Source organism: Pleurodeles waltl, chromosome 11 (assembly GCF_031143425.1).
Source record: "Pleurodeles waltl isolate 20211129_DDA chromosome 11, aPleWal1.hap1.20221129, whole genome shotgun sequence".
NCBI classification, from domain to species: Eukaryota; Metazoa; Chordata; class Amphibia; order Caudata; family Salamandridae; genus Pleurodeles; species Pleurodeles waltl.
The window spans coordinates 611138016-611155594 of NC_090450.1; positions in this window are offsets into that span (position 1 = coordinate 611138016).

The following is a 17579-nucleotide window of genomic DNA, read 5'->3' on the forward strand; positions in this document are numbered from 1 at the left end:
GCATCACAGCAGCCACAAGGGGGTGAGTACAGTGCCCATCACTACAACTTACACATGATAGAGGGGTACCCGGGTGGTGGGATGTGTGTCAGTGGGTGCCCCTAGGCCAGGCCTGACAGTGCAGAGTGGGTCCCATGTTGGCCAAGGTTCTGAAGTGGTAATCCTGTTACCTAGCTTGTAGGCATCCACAACTGGTCAGGGCTGTGTGGGTCCCAGGTGTGGTGCATTTGGCGGTATGTGCCCCTCCCCATGCCTTGGTCGATAGCATTATAACTGGTAGAGCAATGAATAGTGTGTAGGGCTGTTCCATGTGTGTAACTGCAGTGTGTACCCCCAACGGTGGTGTTGGTGCAGCAATTGACCCAGTGTATCCTTTGTCTTTCCCCCCCCTTTTTGTTTTGTCAACCTGTCTTTATGTGCATTAACATCATCTGGCAGAGGAGCAGAGGCACCACCGACGGAGGGAACTGCATCCCACAGGACCCAGGAGGCAGAGTCCACCGACACTGAGGGCACCAGTGGGACTGAGGGCAAGGGGAGCAGAGACAGGAGGGGACAGTACGGACCCAGATACCTTCTCCTGATGGAAGCTACCTGATGGTGGCGGACACCTCTGAGACCACCCCAGATGAAGGTACAGCTGCTACCCCCGTATCAGTTCTGCCCTCCCATAGCCCCTCAGCGAGTTGCGCATGCCCGCTCACCCAGAGGGTGGGCATCTCCTTTGCCATGGGCACCTCAGGCCCTGCCCCAGTTAGCCCTGCTGCCCTGAGTGAGGAGGCTATTGACCTCCTGAGATCCATCTCTGTAGGGCAGTCAACCATTGTGAATGCCATCCAGGGGCTGGCAGCCCAGATGCAACAGACTACTGCATTCCTGGAGGGCATTCACAATGGCTTGGAGACCCAACAGAGATCAATCCAGGCTCTGGCCTCCACTCTGATGGCAGCCATTGTCCCTGTTTCCACCCTCCAACTTCCTCTTCCCAATCCTATTCCCCTCAACCTCAACCTGTCCCAAGCACACAGGCAGACGAGCATGCACACAAGACAACACATAAGAGTGGCACAGGCAAACACAAGCACCACACATCATCCCACAGGCACTCACACAAACGCCATCCAGATGCAGACATACCAACATCCACAATATCCACTGTCTCCCCGTCCTCCTCATCCTCCACCTCCCTCCCATTTCCGTCTATGCTCACACCTGCATGCACTACATCCTCATCCACTGCCAGCATCACCACCACACCTAGCAGAACACACACCTCACTGGCAGACACCTCCACAACAGCCATGCACATGTCGCCTGTGTCCTCTCCCACTGTGTCTGTCACCCCCCTCCCAAGGTACACAAACGCAAGCACTCAGACACCCAACAGCCACCCACCTCACAACAGCATCCAGCCCATACACCTGCACCCAAACTCAGCAGACAGACACCTCCTACAACCACTCCCTCTTCCTCACTCCCAAACCTTTTCCCTCTTCCTGCCCGAATGTCCCTAACAATCTTTTCCTCTCCACCACTGACCTCTTCCCTACCCCTACCCCCCGTCCTTCACATCTGGCCAGGGTGGCAAAAACCCAGGCAAGCACCTCAGATACCCAGTCCACGGGCCCAGTGGTGGGAAAGGATCCAGGGCACATGTCCAGAGGTTGAAGGAGCCTGCACTAGGCAGCCTCAAGGAAAGAGTGCCTGCCCCAGCTGCGGGCCGGAAGACCAAGGAGCCTGCTACCAGGAAGGGCAAGGAGTCTGCCCCAGCCGCTACCAGCTGCTACCAGGAAGGGTAAGTAGCCTGCCCTAGCTGCTTCCCAGAAGGGCAAGGGGCCACCACCAGCAGGCAGGGAGGACAAGGGGCCTGGTGCAGGGACTCAGACGGAGCCCCCACCACCAACCATGGTTGTGCAGCCATCCAAGGCTGCAGGGGATGGGCTAGAGCCCCCCCCCCCACCACCAGCAGCAGTACCGCCACCACCAGTGGGCAGCCATCAGAGGCTGCAGGGGATGGGCTGGACCTTCCCCCCACCACCTTCAGCAGTAGCAGCACCACTGCCACCACTGAGCAGCCGTCACCGCCGGCGGATGGTATGTAGTCCTGCCTCCATGGGCTGCTGTGTGGCCTGCCCGCTGCAATTCCAGAGGGTATGACACCCACCTGTGAGACTGTGACCGTGCACTCCCCAGGATAAAGAGCACAGGGCAGGATGCCCCCTCCAGAACCAGTGGGTAAGACACCCACCAACCCCAGCCTCCCCAAGATCAAGAGCACAGGGCAGGATGCCCCCTCCAGAACCAGTGGGTAAGACACCCACCAACTTCAGCCTCCCCAGGATCAAAAGCACAGGGCCTACTGCCCCCTCAGGAACCAGTGGGTAAGACACTGTCAACACCAGGGCAGTGCGCGCTCTATTGGCGACTAGAATGCAAAAACCCAGTACTCTCAAAACAACGGAATTTATGCATTGTGCTGATATGTTGTTGTTTAACCTTTTGCATTGCAGAGTTCAATCCTGAATACTTTTTTTTAATGTGCTTACAAATGCTGTTCATTTGCAATGTATTGTTGCAGGCTTTCAGAGTGTGTTTGGGTGTTGTCCCTTTCCAGGGCCTTCTAGAGACTTTCCCTGCAACATGCCTGGGTGTGGTTGTGGGCTGGGCCAAGACTCTATAAAAAGGAGCCAGCCCAGCTCCAAGTGCTCACTATTCCGAGGTCCCGGTGCAGAGCAGCAGCTACTTCCTGAGCTCCTGTCCCGGTGGCCTATTTGATCTTCCAAACATCTGACTTTCATTCTTCATTTGGAGATCCTTGTTCTGGGTGGTAAGACAGTGGTTGTGCTGGCCTCCCGACGCCGTTATCGAGAACTCTCATGTTCTTGGGCCTAATTCTTTTATGATTTGACAGAGCACTTCGCGTGTGTGAAACATGCGCTTGAGTGTTTGTGACATTTGCAGGGTGACTTGCGAATCGGCATGACACGCGATTCGTTTCATGATAATTTAATCTTGTTAATTATTGCGCGCTACCATTTCTTGACATTTACTTGGTGGCCTAAGAATCGGCAGGACGCGCGATTCGTTTTATGGTGTTTTAACTTTGTTGTTCATTGCGCGCTACCATTTCTTGACATTTACATGGTGGCTTAAGAATCGGCAAGACGCGCGATTCGCTTTATGGTGTTTTAACTTTGTTGTTCATTGCGCGCTACAATTTCTTGACATTTACATGGTGGCTTAAGAATCGTCAAAAGACGCGCGTTTCGTTTCATTGTACTTTGACCTTGTTATTCAATGTGAGCTGTTATTTCTTGGCATTTACATTGTGGTTTACGAATCAGCAAGACACACGATTCTCTCCTCGAGTTTAATTCATGTTTTTTATTGTATGCCACTATTCTAAGATATTTATCATGTAATATTCGAGTTGATAAGTTATGTGATTTGTTTTTCCTGAATCCATATTGTGTTATTCATGGTGCACGATCCGTTTATGGTGTTTACTATATATATATATATATATAAATCTACAATATGCGCAATTTGTGTTGAAACATTTTAAGAGTACACAGAAGATTAGAGTGTCTAGATACAATATTGTATGGCCCTAGTATGCATTCTCAAAAAGGGATTTATAAGACTGGTTTAAAATTTAGTCAGAAAGTTTTCTGATTCTCATGTAAAGGAAAGTACTTGAATAAGACGTTTTCATTTAATCCATCTTGATTCCCTTACAGGTATCTGGCCATCTTGAAACTAAGTCATTTTAAACTTAATTCTTAGATTGTTCATGTTTTCAGAATGACTATGCTTAGAATCATAGTCTAGTATTGATTTCAGGAGATACAATTTTCATATTGTGTGTTCTAACCTTTTTCTTACTACAGGTCTCCTTCCCAGCTGTTTCCCTTCCTAATCCCCTCTTCCCCTCTTGAACTCTCTTAGCCTCTGTGATTTATCTATCAGAGTCTTGGAGCTGTTCAGTGGTGGACGTGTTGGGAACGTGCGCAGACCCCGAGGATCTAGTGACTCTGACAGACACCCACCAACCCCAGCCTCCCTAGGACCAGGCACAGGGCATTTTGCCCCCTCCAGAGCCAGTGGGAACGTCATCCAGTTGAGGGACTGTGGCCTTGCACTCCCCAGGACAGAGCACAGGTCATGTTGCCCCCTCCAGAGCATGTGAGCACGTCACCCACTTGAGAGACTGTGGCCTTGCACTCCCCAGGACCAAGCACAGGGCATGTTGCCCCCTCCAGAACCAGTGGTCTTGTTCCATCTGCCGGCTGAGGTTCCCCCCAGTTCCCCGTCCCCGTGAGGTGCCTGCCTATTTTCCAACTGATGCCCCTGCAGTGTTCTCTCTGTTTTGGTGCAGGTGACAAGTTGGGCCTTGGACTTTAGCCTGTGGCCCATGCACAATGAGGACTGGGCAGTGTCCCTTGAACTGTACATATGTATGTACCAGCTACATTACATTTTCGTATTTCTACTGTGTTGATATTATTACACTCACTTTAGCACCTTCATGTTGTCTTTGCATTATTCCTCTGGGGTACAGGGTAAATATGTTTTAGTACTGCAGCTGATTGTGTGTATGGTGTTGGGGGTGGGCTGTGTGTGCTGCGTGTGGGTCTCACTCTCTTTTTCCTCCCTCCTTCCCCTGTGTGCTAGGCGGCTGTACTCACCGTGCTCCTCCTTGCCATCGTTGGTGTTCGTGGTGGAGCAGGACATAGAAAATCATTGGAAATATTTGCAGTTGGGCTCCATGGTGGGGTGGTTCTTCCCTGTGTCTCCAGAGGTGAGTCCTTTGACTTCCGTGCAGTGTTTCTGCCAGGCTTTCGATGTCGTTGGTACCACCTGTGAAAAGTTGGCGGTTTCCTGTCTCATAATACGGTGGGTGGAACATTGTCTTCCAACTGTCTGTAGGCGGCTACCGCTGTGGCGGCTGCTGTTTCCGCCCTGGAGGTCGTGGTGGTAAAGTGGGTGTCTATCTGAGTTCTCACCGCAATGGTCATAATTTGGCAGTAGTTACCGCCAGCCTGTTGGTGGTATTACCACCACTTTATCACTGACCACCAGGGTTGAAATGAGGGCCATAGTTCTGCATTGCGGGCTTCTATTTGTTGTTTGTAGTTTCATTTTAGAGAAGACAAATGACTTATGGGAGTTATGAAAGGGAGAAGGAACATAAGGATTTAGGCCCTCATTACAACATTGGCAGTAAATGCCGCTTACCGCCGTGCAGAAGACCACCAACACACGGCTGTGGCAGTGGAATTCCGCTAGTACTACCCACAGCTCGGAATCCGCCATAATCCAGACACCCACACAAGTCCGCCACACCAAAGGTCAGTGATAAACTGGCAATAACAAAACCTCCACCGTCACCCACACTATCACGACCCACAAATCCACACAGTGGTCTTTCAACCGCGGTATTCCATTGGCGGTACACACCCCCGTGCTCAAAATACACATACATTTACAAAACACGACCACATTGGACAATTCGAAATACAAACACCTGATACACATACACACACCACTCCCACACACCCAGTCCAATATAAAACACACATCACCCACAGACCCTTACTACCAAAAAGTCTGAAAGAAGGCCAGAGAGAGACACCACTAGAAACAACACTAGCATCCACAGACACACAACATCATCACTCACACAACATCCACGCACCTCAAACAACACACAACAACACATCCCCTCACACATCACAACACACACCACTATTATATCACCCACCCTACCTGCATGCCGTCACATACCCCCACCCTCACCCCATCACTCTAACACCTCACAACCCACCCATCCCAACACCAAGCCCTGCATGCAACACCAAAGCAGGGACACCCATCACCAAAGCATGTCCACTACAGATACCCACACAGACCCCAAACCAAATATCACACAAGGACCAAGACAAGAATGCAAGCACTGGAGTACAGGGTCACTCACCCATTGCACACAATGGCACACACAGATGCAATAATCATGCTTTTACACCCCTGCAGGCACCCCTACCCAACGTCACCAGACAGGAGGTTCCAGACATATCCAGTTCCCCCACAGAAGAGGCCCACAGTGATGACAGCAGCTTTGCACAACTGGATCAAGATGACCAGCCCGGCCTGTCTGGGACCTCGAGGCAGTCGGTTCCCCTGACACTGGCACAAGCCACCACAGAGCCTCCCCCCTCAGGAAACACCACCACAGCACCCACCCAGCGGGCCCATACCTCTGTCCCCAGGTCACGTCAAGCAGCAGTGTGTCCAACACTACGGGGAACCTAGGCAAACCCACCACACCAAGAAAATCAGGGACCTGGGGGCAGTGGCAGTGGGCACACGGTTCAGGGGTCAGAGGAACAGGAAAACAGGGGAACTGGGAGGACAGCTGTGCGACAGGGGGAGGACAGGCCCAGGCAACCCACTCTCCACGAGGCCCTCTCCAACATCATGGGAGCGTACCATCAATCCCAGGAGACGATGGCAACGGTACTGGCCAACTTTCAGGAGACCCAGCGGGTGCAGGAGGAACGCTATCTGGGGATCAGGGAGTGTAAGAGGCTGGCCTGGCTTGTAGTGGGTACCAAGGGGTACTTACACTCTGTACCAGGTCCAGTTATCCCTTATTAGTGTAGAAGAGGTGTTTCTAGCATCTTAGGCTGATAGAAGGTAGCTATAGCAGAGCAGCTTAGGCTGAACTAGGAGACATGCAAAGCTCCTACTATACCACTGGTGTCATATGCACAATATCACAAGAAAACACAATACACAGATCTACCAAAAATAAAGGTACTTTATTTTTATGACAATATGCCAAAAGTATATCAGTGAGTACCCTCAGTATGAGGATGCCAAATATACACAAGATATATGTACACAATACCAAAAATATGCAGTAATAGAAAAAGGAAGTAATGCAAGCAATGTAAAGTTACAATAGATTACAATAGGAGCACATAGGTATTGGGGCAACACAAACCATATACTCCAAAAGTGGAATGCGAACCACGAATGGACCCCAAACCTATGTGAGCTTGTAGAGGGTCGCTGGGACCATCAGAAAACAGTGAGGGTTAGAAAAATAGCCCACCCCAAGACCCTGTAAGGTAGGTGCAATGTGCACCTACAACCCCCAGAGAGCACAGAAGTCGTGATAGGGGGATTCTGCAAGGAAAACCAACACCAGCAATGCAACAACAGTGGATTTCTGGACCTGAGTACCTGTAAGACAAGGGAACCAAGTCCAAGAGTCACGAAAGTGTCAAGAGTGGGCAGGAGCCCAGGAAATGCCAGCTGAGGGTGCAAGGAAGCTGCCACCGGATGGAAGAAGCTTGGTGTTTTGCAAGAACGAAGAGGACTAGGAACTTCCCCTTTGGAGGATAGATGTCCCATGTCGTGAAGAAGCTTGCAGAGGTGTTCCCACGCAGAAAGACTGCAAACAATCCTTGCTAGCTGCAAGGGTTGCAGTTAGGGTTTTTGGATGCTGCTGGGGCCCAGGAGGGACCAGGATGTCGCCACTTGGATGAGGAGACAGAGGGGGCGTGCAGCAAGTCAGGGAGCCCTCACAGAAGCAGGCAGCACCCGCCAAAGTACCAGAACAGGCACTTAGAAGAGGAGTGAACTGGAGTCCACCCAAAGTCACAAAAGGGAGTCCCACGACGCCGGAGGACAACTCAGAAGGTTGTGCACTGCAGGTTAGAGTGTTGGGGACACAGGCTTGGCTGTGCACGAAGGAAATCCTGGAAGAGTGCACAGGAGCCGGAGCAGCTGCAAATCACGCGGTACCCAGCAATGCAGTCTAGCGTGGGGAGGCAAGGACTTACCTCCACCAAACTTGGACTGAGGAGTCACTGGACTGTGGGAGTCACTTGGACAGAGTTGCTTAGTTCCAGGGACCAAGCTCGTCGTGCTGAGAGGGGACCCAGAGGACCGGTGATGCAGTCTTTTGTTGCCTGCGGTTGCAGGGGGAAGATTCCGTCGACCTACAGAAGATTTCTTCAGAGCTCCTAGTGCAAGAAGGAGGCAGGCTACCCCCAGAGCATGCACCACCAGGAAACAGGTGAGAAAGCCAGCAGGATGAAGCGATACAAGGTTGCAGTAGTCGTCTTTGCTACTTTGTTGTGGTTTTGCAGGCGTCCTGAGCAGTCAGCGGTCGATCCTTTGGCAGAAGGTGAAGAGGGAATTGCAGAGGAACTCTGGTGAGCTCTTGCATTGGGTATCTGAAGAATTCCCCAAAGCAGAGACCCTAAATAGCCAGAAAAGGAGGTTTGGCTACCTAGGAAGCAGGATAGGCAAGTAAGAAAGGTTAGAGCCTATCAGAAGGAGTCTCTGACGTCACCTGATGGCACTGGCCACTCAGAGCAGTCCAGTGTGCCAGCAACACCTCTGTTTCCAAGATGGCAGAGGTCTGGGGCACACTGGAGGAGCTCTGTGCACCTCCCCTGGGAGGTGCAGGTCAGGGGAGTGGTCACTCCCCTTTCCTTTGTCCAGTTTCGCACCAGAGCAGGGCTGGGGGATCCCTGAACCGGTGTAGACTGGCTTATGCAGAGATAGGCAGCATCTGTGCCCATCAAAGCATTTCCAGAGGCTGGGGGAGGCTACTCCTCCCCAGCCTTCACACCTATTTCCAAAGGGAGAGGGTGTTACACCCTCTCTCAGAGGAAATCCTTTGTTCTGCCTTCCTGGGCCAGGGCTGCCTGGACCCCAGGAGGGCAGAAACCTGTCTGAGGGGTTGGCAGCAGCAGCAGCTGCAGTGGAGACCCCGGAAAGGCAGTTTGGGAGTACCCGGGTTCTGTGCTAGAGACCCGGGGGAATTCCATGATCTTAGACATGTTACATGGCCATGTTCGGAGTTACCATTGTGACGCTATACATAGGTAGTGACCTATGTATAGTGCACACGTGAAATGGTGTCCCGCACTCACAAAGTCTGGGAAATTTGCCCTGAACAATGTGGGGACACCTTGGCTAGTGCCAGGGTGCCCACACACTAAGTAACTTTGCACCCAACCTTCACCAGGTGAAGGTTAGACATATAGGTGACTTATAAGTTACTTAAGTGCAGTGGTAAATGGCTCTGAAATAACGTGGACGTTATTTCACTCAGGCTGCACTGGCAGTCCTGTGTAAGAATAGTCAGATCTCCCTATGGGTGGCAAAAGAAATGCTGCAGCCCATAGGGATCTCCTGGAACCCCAATACCCTGGGTACCTCAGTACCATATACTAGGGAATTATAAGGGTGTTCCAGTATGCCAATGTGAATTGGTGAAATTTGTCACTAGCCTGTTAGTGACAATTTGGAAAGCAGAGAGAGCATAACCACTGAGGTTCTGGTTAGCAGAGCCTCAGTGAGACAGTTAGTCATCACACAGGTAACACATACAGGGCACACTTATGAGCACTGGGGCCCTGCCTGGCAGGGTCCCAGTGACACAGAGACTAAAACAACATATATACAGTGAAATATGGGTGTAACATGCCAGGCAAGATGGTACTTTCCTACAGGGAGGAACTGAAGTCCATTAACACTACCATGGTCACCATTGTAGGGGTGCTGCAGGACCTTGTCAACACCAGGAGGGACACTGTGGCACAACAAGGGGCGCCTGACACTAGCCTGGGTGATGAACAGCCCTCCACCTCCGCCGGCGCTAGTGGACAGGAGGCACTGCCACAGGACCACGACACCAGCACCCAACCCCCTGCAGATGGAAAGCTACCCCGCAAACGGTCCCTGAGATCCAGGAACAAGAAAGAGAACATTGCCAAGACCCCCGCCAGGAAATGAGACCCCCCCTGAATGTCACACTTCTGTCTAACTTTGTCACCCCGTCCATCCTTCAACTGCCTTTGCTCCATTTCCTATGCCCCTTTGGACAATGCACCTATGAAACAAATAGACTGGACTCTGCCATGGACCTTCCTCCACCATCCCCCCCTGCCCATTTTACAACACCCTTCACTTATTTGCACAGAAATAAATACACATCGATCACAAAACAATCTGGATTCAGTCTGTGCTTTCACAAATGTGTAATTGTAATAACTATGGAATATAGCAATGTCAATTTAATTGTCCACCTACCGATGAAACATAGCTGTAGGGCTGGAGGAAATATAGCAGAGGTCACAAAGTGGGACCCACATCTGTTAAATGGAAAGGCAAAGTGACAAATCAGGGTTCATACACTTGGTGAAAATGACAGACTTATGATAGCTCAAACAATAGTATGAGTTGTGTGAGGCAGTGACATCTTCTTACCTGTGTCTCACTGGAAGTATTGCTGGATAATGTTGTTTCTGTTGTCGATATCCTCTTCTTCTGCCTCCTCTTCTTCACTGTCCACAGGCTCCACAGCTGCCACAAGACCACCAGTTGGACCATCCTCCTGCAGAAAAGGCACCTGTCGTCGCAAAGCCTGGTTGTGCAGCATACAGCAGGCCACGATGCACACCTTCTTTGGTGAGTAGTAGAGAGAACCTCCTGTCATATGGAGGCACTGGAACCTGGCCTTCAGGAGGCCAAAGGTCCGTTCGATCATCCTCCTCATTCACCCATGTGCCTCATTGTAGTGTTCCTCTGCCCTTGTCCTGGGATTTCTCGCTGGGGTCAGTAGCCATGGCAGGTTAGGGTACCCAGAGTCACCTGCAAATTTTGAGGTACAACTGTTAGACACACACTAACCCGTAGGGACAACTCCATACCCAGACAACTATTCACACTGTATAGGGACTTTGTCCTCACCCATGAGCAACACACTGTGCCTCTGGAGCTGCCCCATCACATAAGGGATGCTGCTATTCCTCAGAATGTAAGTGTCATGCACTGAGCCAGGAAAGTTGGCATTCACATGGGAGATGTACTGGTCGGCCAAACACACCATCTACACATTCACCGAATGGTAGCTCTTACGGTTTCTATACACCTCTTCACTCCTGCGGGGGGTACCAAGGCCACATGCGTCCCATCAATAGCACCTATGATGTTGAGGATATGTCTCAGGGCATAGAAGTCACCTTTCACTGTAGGCAAATCCTCCACCTGAGGGAAAACGATGTAGCTGCGCATGTGTTTCAGCAGGGCAGACAACACTCTGGACAGCACGTTAGAGACATCCCTGATGCAGTGGCCACTGTTGTTTGAAAAGACCCACTTGCCAGGAAATGGAGTACAGACAGAACCTGCACTAGAGGGGGTATCCCTGTGGGATGGAGGATAGCTGACATCAGGTCTGGCTCCAACTGGGCACACAATTCATGGATTGTTGCACGATCAAGTCTGTAGGTGGCTATTACATGTCTCTCTTCCATTGTCGACAGGTCCACCATCGGTCTGTACACCAGAGGATGCCGCCATCTCATCACCTTCCCCAGCGGACGTGCCCCATGGAGGAGAACAGCGAGCAGAGAGTCAGCCAACACAGAGGTATCACAAAATGTCATTTGCACACATTTATTAATCCGCAATGTGCCTGTTACTGTGTGTATGCAAGGCCTAGATAGGTGTGACGCAGTTATTATTAATGCCATGTGGCCACCTGAAATGGCGGCTGCCTGACCTGTAAGGTGGGACAAGGGGATATGAGGTAACTGCGCTGGCGTTCTACACCGTCGCAGTAGGCGGTCGAAGACCGCGGCGCAATCCTGCATTGGTTAACATTGGACCCTATGGGTCCCAGGAGCCAATGACGATGTACGCCGGCGGTGATGGTACGCACCGCCGCGGACGTGACCGCCATTTTATGTCTGTTCACTCACTTGATACCTGACCTTCAACAGGAGAGGACCTACACTGCAAGTGCTGCTGTGACCTAAGCCTGGAAGTGACGATGGCTCATGTGTCTGGGGAAAGAGCCCCTGCCTTCACTTTGGAGGAGTTGGAGAAATTAGTGGACGGGGTCCTCCCCCAGTACACACAACTGTACGGTCCTCCAGACAAACAGGTGAGTACACTGTGAGCATGCTGCATGGGCAATGCCTGTTTGGAGTGGTGTAGATGGAAGATGCCTGAGGCCTGCATGAGCGGAAGGTGAGTGTATGTGCGTCAGGGCAAGGGTGGGAACGTGGGCCAAAGATTATGACCGTCCTGACGGGTAAAGATTTTCCTTTTCCCCTCTACTATTCCTGTAGGTCAGCGCCCAGCCAGAAGAAGGATATTTGGCGTGCCATCGCCAAGGACATCCAGACCCTGGGGGTCCACCACAGACGGAGCACCAACTGCCGTAAAAGATGGGAGGACATTCGCCGTTGGAGCAAGAAGACAGCGGAGGCCCAGCTGGGGATGGCCTCCCAACGTGGAAGGGGTGCCCGTCGCACCATGACCCCCCTGATGTTCCGGATCCTGGCGGTGGCGTATCCAAAGTTGGATGGGCTCTTGAGGGCATCACAGCAGCCACAAGGGGGTGAGTACAGTCACATTCATCTGACACTGCGCACATTGCGAGGTGTCTGGGTGGGGGAGGTGGGCAGTGGGTTCCCCTAGGCCCGGGCGAGCTTGGTAGACAAGGTCCCTTGTGAGGCAGGTTCAGTGGAACCCCAACCCCACTAGTGGTTAGTGCCATCTATACCCAGTCAGGCTACTGTGACTTCCATGTGTGCAGCAATCGGGCTCAGGCCTTGTACCCCATGGGCATGTGAATAATCTAGGAACTATAAGTGCAAGGCGTAGTGCAGAGGGCTGCTGTGTCTGTAGTGTCCGCCAACGGTAGTGGTGTTGCATGCACTGAACATGTCTTTCTTCTGTCTTCCCCCCCTTTTTGTGGTCTCCCTGTTCTTGTGTGCAATAGCATCATCAGGCGGAGGAGCAGTGGCATCGGAGCAGGAAGGAGCTGCATCCCACATGACCCTGGAGGGCCAAACAACGGAGTCAGAAGCCACTAGTGGGACGGAGGGTGAGGGGAGCTCCATGGGGGGGACAGGAGGTGACAGCAGTGAAAGCGACTCCTCCTCTGATGGGAGCTCCCTTGCGATGTCGGGCCCCTCTGTGCCCCCGCATCAACAGGTACAGCCGCCACCCCCCCTACCAGCACCGCCGTCCCAGCAGCCCCTCAGCATGTGTCCTGCGCCCGCTCACCCAGGAGGGTGGGCATCTCCTTCGCCCCTGGCACCTCAGGCCCTGCCCCAGTCAGCCCTGCTGCCAGCAGTGAGGAGGCTATTGACCTCCTGAGATCCCTCACTGTTGGGCAGTCTACCATTCTGAATGCCATCCAGGTTATTGAGAGGCATTCGCAACAAACAAATGCATACCTGGAGGGCATTCATTCTGGCCAGGCAGCCCAACAGAGAGCATTTCAGGCTCTGGCCTCAGCACTGATGGCAGCCATTGTCCCTGTGTCCAGCCTCCCCCCTCCAACGTCCTCCACCCAGACCCAATCCCCTGTACCTCAGCCTATCCGAAGCACAAAATCAGACCAGCATGCACACACCTCAACAGACAAGGGTGGTTCAGGCAAACATAAGCACCACACATCCCACAAGCACTCACACAAGCATCATACCCATGCACACATACCAACATCCACTGCCTCCACTGTGTCCCCCTCCTCCACGTCTCCCTCTTCCCTCCCAGTCTCGTCTCCACTCACACCTGCATGCACTACATCTTCAGCCACTACCTCATCACCAGCACGCCCATCACCACACACCGCTCACGTGCACTCACCAACCCCACTACCATTTACACATCCCCTGTGTCCTCTCCCAGTGTGTCAGTGAGCCCTCCTCCCAAAGTACACGAACGCTGGCACACACCCACCCAACAGCCATCCACCTCACAACAGACTCCAGCCCATGCACCTTCACCCAAATTCAGCAGATGTACACCTCCTACAACCACTACCTCTTCCTCCACTCCCAAACCCCCTCCATCTACCCGTCGCAGTGTGTCTAAAAATCTTTTCCTGGCTAATATTGACCTCTTCCCTACACCTCCTCCCCCGTCCGTCCCTTAGGGCCAGGCTTTACAGGTCCCAACCCAGCACCTCAGCCACCACATCCCCAAGCACAGTGGTTCCAGCAACTGCGGGCTATTGGAGTGTGCCAACCATCAGGGCTGCCAGTGTGCCACGGAGTGAGGGCAAGGACATTCCGCCACCTAGCAAGCTAAAAAAGTTGCCCACATCACGGAGGGAGAAGCAGAAAACACCCGCCACCAAGGGGTCAGGCAAAACCAAAGGGGATAGTGGCAAGATAGCTGCTCCACCATCAAAGGTGGGGAAGGGCCAGAAACTGAAGGGCAGGTCAGGAGGTACCGAATGAGGGACCAGTGTCACACCTTCTTTTCACGTCGACACCAACTTGTACGGCGGAGAAGATCGCCATCTGCGCCGCCACCTGCACCACCACCAGCACCGCTGCCGCAGAGCCCGCCGCCAGCAGTGCTGTCACTGACCCTGCCACCAGCACCACCGCCACAGAGCCCGCAACTAGCACTGCCGCCACAGAGCCCGCCACCAGCACCACTGTAACAGAGCCCGTCGCCAGCACCGCTGTCATGGAGCCCTCCGCCAGCACCGTTGCCACAGACCCCGCCGAAAGCACCGCTGCCACAGAGCCCGCAACCAGCACCGCCGCCACAGAGCCCGCCGCCAGCACCACTGCCACAGAGCCCGCCGCAAGCATCGCTGCCACAAAGCCCGCAACCAGCACCGCTGCCACAGAGCCCGCCATCACCACCGCAGCCACAGAGCCCGCCGCCAGCACCGCCGCGACTGACACTGCAGCAAGCACCACCAGCGGCCCCGCGACATCCTGAGCCAGTGGCACCACCGCAGACATGGCTGCCATCGCCAGTGGTCAGTCGTCCGAGGCTGGTGGTGAGCTCCAGGATCCTGGGCAGCTTCCATGAAGCATCACTTTCAGTGGAGAAAGGCATCCACTACCTCATTCCTTGGCAGGATGAAGCACTCTGGGCACAAAGTCCCCTCCAGAACCAGTGGAGAGATACATCCACTACCTCTGTCCTTGGCAGGACAAAGCACTCTGGGCACAAAGCCCCCTCCAGAACCAGTGGAGACTGTTATCCACTTGAGAGACTTTGGCTTTGCACTCCCCAGGATAAAGCAGTGGGCAACCCACCCACTGGAGAGACTTGAGAGACTGTGACTTTGCACTCCCCAGGATAAAGCAGTGGGCAACCGACCCACTGGAGAGACTTGAGAGACTGTGGCTTTGCACTCCCCAGGATATAGCAGTGGGCAACCAACCCACTGGAGGGACTTGAGAGACTGTGGCTTTGCACTCCTCAGGATAAAGCAGTGGGCAACCCACCCACTTGAGAGACTTGAGAGACTGTGGCTTTGCACTCCCCAGAATACATCAATGGGCATGGAGCCCCCTCGTGGAGCAGTGGCGTCATGCATTCATCAGGCTGAGGTGCCCCCCCTCCCCCTGAGGTGCCTGTATATTTTTGGTCTGATGCCCCAGCAGTGTTCTCTCCGTTTCCAGTCAGGTATCTAGTGTGGGTGTCGCCCATGCATTTTGGGCCCAGTGGTTCATGGACAATGATTGGTGCCCTATCCGGACTTGTGTAGTTTGTGTACATAATTGTATATACTGGATTTGGAGTTTTGACTACTGGATTTTTATATATTAGAATTGTTCAAATCATTTCCTTTTTTCCTTACGTTATTCAAGGGAGGGTGGTGAGGGGGTGTATATGTAATGTTGCAGCATGTATTTGTAGGTATGGTGTTGTGGGTGAGGGTGGGGGTGGGGGTGTTGCATGTTGCGTTTGTGTGTCACTCTCTTTTCCCTCTCCCTCCCCTGTGTTGTAGGTGCAGTACTCACATGGCCGTCGCTGCCGTCGTTGGAGCTCCTGATAGAGGAGCAGGAAGACCATCACCGGCAGAATCTGCAGTTCTGGCTCCATGGCGTCCTGGTTCCTTGTGGGGTGTGGAGAGGTGAGTGATTTCCCCTTCTGTGTTCTGTTTCTGCTGATGTTTTTATTCGCGTTGGTTCCGCCCCAGAAAAGGTGGCGGATTGCCGTGTTGTGATAGGGTAGCGGTACATTGTCTTCTGCCTGTCTGTTGGCGGTTACCGCCGTGCTGTTTGTTTGTACCGCCGTGGCGGTCGGAGTTTTAAAGTAGCTGTCTATGTTGGCGGTTTCCGCCGTGGTCGTAATCCCATTTTTTTTTCCGCCTGCCTGTTGGCGGTATTACTGCCGCTTTAACACCGACCGCCAGGATTGTAATAAGGGCCTTAATGTGATAAATCTTGAATATCATTATAATTATCATGCATGACTGGGACTACTAAAAGTTGTTGTATTACATTTCAGAACAGTCAAGTCTATCAAGAAGAGGTTGGCCTGGTCCTAGTCAAGGTTCTTCCCTTCATCTCGTGGGGCAGACGTGAATTTTTTGTCTGCCTGCTTCATAGGGAAGCTGGGAACTGCATCGTGTCCATTTCACTCCAGCAAAAAAGGTACATGCTTAACACACCCTAGATCATTAATATTGCATTTCTATGACACTCTATACCCAAACACACACTGCCACCCCAGACGAATCCCCCAGTTTACAGACTCACCCAGCACAGTCACCCCTAAACAAACACCCTCACTTTACCCCAGCCCCAGCCAAAATGAGTTGTATACCCTTTCCTGGCAACATCTAATTGCTTCCCACATATGACAGAGCCCCTCCAAAACAACTACCCTCCTCCCCAAGCAGCACATGGTACATCCCAAGAATTGTCACTTACCATCGTGTGAGGCACCGACCCATGTCGGCTGCTGCTGGATACCTTTGGAGTTAGAAGGAGAACGGTTTGCAGAGTGCTTGAAGGATCTGCAAGGATCATAGATGGCAGGCAGTGGACAGGACCTTGAAGAGGCCGGGCCACCTCAAATCAGTTGCCACCATTTCTCTTACCTCGCGGAGCAGAAAAAGAGAGACGTAGTGCAAGCGACTGCATGTAAGTCTGGGCCTGTCCCACTGGCATTCACTTCCGGAGAGATGGGCACGCTTGCTAAGTTCAAGGCACTAAGAAACAACAGAAGAGACTTTGGGGGTTATTCTAACTTTGGAGGAGTGTTAATCCGTCCCAAAAGTGACGGTAAAGTGACGGATATACCACCAGCTGTATTATGAGTTCCATAGGATATAATGGACTCGTAATACGGCTGGTGGTAAATCCGTCACTTTTCCGTCACTTTTGGGACGGATTAACACCTCCTCCAAAGTTAGAATAACCCCCTTTGTGGTGAATCCAATGGCCATCTTTTCATGGGCTACTGCTTTTATAATAAGCAAAGTGCGAGGTCTCTTTCTGTCCACAGTACGTATTGCAGCTGCCATCACGCTGCATGACTCTGTACCATAGATTGGGAATGGAGTTCGAAAACAAAAGTTTGCAGCTTCCTTGTCATGTTGTCATGAAAGTGACAATGAGGGAGGGGGCCACAAAGTGACAGCGGGTGGTGTTGGGGGGTGGGCAATACAGACGGGTCCAAGGAACAGATAAAGAACAAAACATAAAGATACAGTACTTGGTACCTGCTCAGTGGGAGGAAATGAACGTCAAAAAGGAGGGACAAAAAATAAGGATTGC